Raw genomic sequence first — 3,501 nt, 5'->3', positions numbered from 1 at the left:
GCTTCTTTAGTGGAACAGGTTTCAATTTTCTCTTACGTGCCTGATTTTTTGAGGGAACTAACACGGCTGTAAGATATAGGCCAAAATAGTGGTCTTTGTGTAACACAAACCGTGGGTGGTTTTTTTTTTCTATTTTTAAAATCCTGATAGGCCTAGTCGCCGTAGAACATTTTGGCACATAAAGATGGGACAAATACTCGGTCCATGTCTGAAAGTTAACTTCATCTGCACAGTTTATTACCTTGAATGGTGATGGTTTAATGCGACTATACTTTAATACATCTCTCCAGTCGTCCGGTATTTCCGTATACGATTTGGAATTCACCAAACTCATGTCCTTATCACATTCTAGGTAAGAATGTCCACGAATAGGAAATATTACTTTCACTAGGTCGAATCGATTAAGCTTGTGCACTACATAGTGGAGAAAGCGAATTACGGTAAAATTTTTGTTTTGTCCGCCGCACGAATCACAAAAAATTATCAGATGGCGTATGTTTGAGTCCAAAATATGCAAAATAAAATGTTCCAACATCGAACAAACATCATCGGCACCCTTTCGGGCAACACTTTCGTCGTACGTATAAAACACTGAAGTTGCATCTGACAGTACATGAATATTAAATGATATGAAGTTGAGTTGTCGGCGATAGTAAACATCAGATGTTGATATGTTGGGAGTGGGGAGGTTTTTTTAGTAATCCATCGTTATGGCTTCCATTGTTTCGTTTTTTTGTGATTTTTTTCTATATTTTTTTTTCATGGTGTAAAACTTTTCGCTTTTCCGTAAATAGATTGTCTTTTCACGCATTAGTGTCTGCAGTGTTGCTCTCAATGTAGTGTAGCCTATTTTATTATTATTGTGTGGTTCATTAAACATTCGATGAAGTTTGGCTGTATTAAGTTCGGCAGGTAAATATATTTTACTAGTATCATGCAAAGAATGAGATTTCCTACCTTTTAGGGACTGTATAAAGCTCATTACCATTGTTCTTGTTTCATCGGTCAACTTATGTTGTTTTTATGACCGCCTTGTCCATCTTCCTTAGCATCGCCAAATTCAAGTAAATTTTTCTTTATTGTTTGAACACGGCGATTAGTGATGCCGTGTAACGATAAAAACGCTTTATAGCAAACAACAGCATCTTGTAACGAGCCACTCACATTTACCCGAACTCTATAGCTATAGGAAGATTGATTAAAATTTGCTTCAGCTTCAGGGTTTTGGCTTCTCCGTCTACCAACAGGTATAACCGTGACAAGACCTGTTAAATATTTGTTTTGAACATTGTAGTCCCCTAACTCATTAAAATGAGAAATTAATCGTTGTCTTTCATTCAAAGGGATGACTTGAAAACAGTTGTAACGAATACACTTACAGTCTTCCCGACCTCGTGAGTGGTGACACGTAATTTTTTCATTACATCACTCATTTTGCCGGTTTTTCTCCGCTTTTTGACATCACCTGGCTAATTATTTTCATTAGATATATCACTATCACTAAGATCACTTGACATTATGAATTTTCGCAAAAACAAACTAATAAAAACTATAAAACGGCAGCAGCTCTCTTAGCGATAACACAATAAAACTGACGCTAAGATGCAAACGACAATCTACGTTTAGTTACAAGGTCGTCGGAATCTGATCGTTATTAGCCGTCAGCGCGAGGAACCTGATCGTTCTTTTCCGTTGGCTTATATCTTTCCCCTTTAATATCTTCTGTACGGTAATCGTTATTGTACAAATGAAACCATGCTTGGGTTCTTTCCAAGATAAGCTAAAATATGGCGCCAATATCTAAATTCCGACCAAAAATTGAGTCTGATCGTTCTTTCCCGTGGCCTTTCAATTGAGACAGTGTTATTGTCTTGTGACCTAATAAAAAGAAGTGCTGACTCATTATCATAATAGTGTTCAAATGAACCTATCTCTTTCTTTTTGAATATTTGCACTTTAGTCATCGGACATTTTTTGGTTCGATTTTCTCTTATCGTACCAGTGGTACGATAACCTTGTCGTCTCAGCATTTTTAGTAAACCATGGTTACTAAAATAATTGTAAAAAAAAATTACACCATCAGAGGGCACAGCAATAATTTTGAGAAGATCAAGAACTACCCGAGATCCTAAGGGTAAATCGTAAACTTAGCACCACAATAAGTGTCAAAGGCATAAAAATATCCTGTGGAACTGCACAGCATCAAGTTCTTATATCCAAAGCGTACTGTTTTTACCTTTATATATTGTTTACTGGACTGTCGACCATAAAACTTTACCATGGCTTCGTCGATTGACAGGTTTTCATGTAACACGCCCCACTGTTGAAATCTTTGATTTAAAAGTGACATTAGAGGTCGCAATTTAGCCATTTTGTCGTGGGTATCCAAATTATCGTTATCTACTAAGTAAATATACCTTTTGATTTCCTGGAATCGGTTCCTTGACATAGTGTTTGCGACCACAGGCACTCCAAGATCTTCATTAAGACTCCAATAATTACGTTTGCTTGGTAGTTCCGGAAGTTGCTGGCATACTAGTGTCAACAAAATTTTTAGTCCATTTTTGACTTATCTTAATTTTTTTGATCCGTTTTGATTTCAAGTTGTTTAACCTCTCAGACAGTGGCAAGCTATCTTCGTCCTCACTTTCTTCTGCATTACTGCTGTTTATATGCTGTAACTCGATTTCACTTACTACGTCTGTAGGAAATATATTTTCGACACCTTCTAAATCATTTTCGTCAAAGTCCTCTTCATCGGTCTATGGGTCAGCATCGGGCGGTATAATAACAACGTCTACTTCATGTTCAATATTTGCTGTAAAAGTGTCTGGTTCCATAACGAACTGAAATAAAAATAGGTATTGCAAAAATAATCACATGTATTTTATATAGACGGCTTCCGCCCAGTGTCCCCAAACGAGGATATCTAACTTACCTAACTCGTGTAATACACAATTTCAGAAAACTCGATAAAATTTGTTGAAAACACAATAGCTTACACTCACAACTACACGTTTCGGTATAATAAACACTGCTTACAAATAAAATTTTAATTTTACGTGTCTTTTAGTAAAAGCATGTACAGCTCTTCCAGACAAAGGCGTGACCTTGCTTACAAAGTTGTACCTGCTGTTGAGTTGATCGAACTGAGAAACATCAGCGCTAGAAGTTAAGAAGAAAACAATGTAAAATAACATTCTTTCTTAGTGAACTCTTGCTATTTCTCAACAGAAGGCGCTGCAGTGAAATTTTGTTTGCTGTCCCCAAATGGGTCCAGTGGGAGATAATGGGTTAAGTACATGTTGTCCACAAGGTACCTCTCTCATTTTTAAATAATTAGTCTTTTTGCCTTTTGCCATAGTTTTCCTCATTTTGTTTATTCATATCGTTTTCACTCATAACAAATATTAGGTAGTTTATTGTTTCATTAAACTTTCTCCTTATATGTCCGTATAACGTGTAACTTTGTTTTTAAAACTTCCACCAAATTAATTATAT

The sequence above is a fragment of the Diabrotica undecimpunctata genome, chromosome 9 (assembly GCF_040954645.1).
Source record: "Diabrotica undecimpunctata isolate CICGRU chromosome 9, icDiaUnde3, whole genome shotgun sequence".
In the NCBI taxonomy this organism is placed as follows: Eukaryota; Metazoa; Arthropoda; class Insecta; order Coleoptera; family Chrysomelidae; genus Diabrotica; species Diabrotica undecimpunctata.
Note: the sequence above shows the minus strand (reverse complement) of the source record.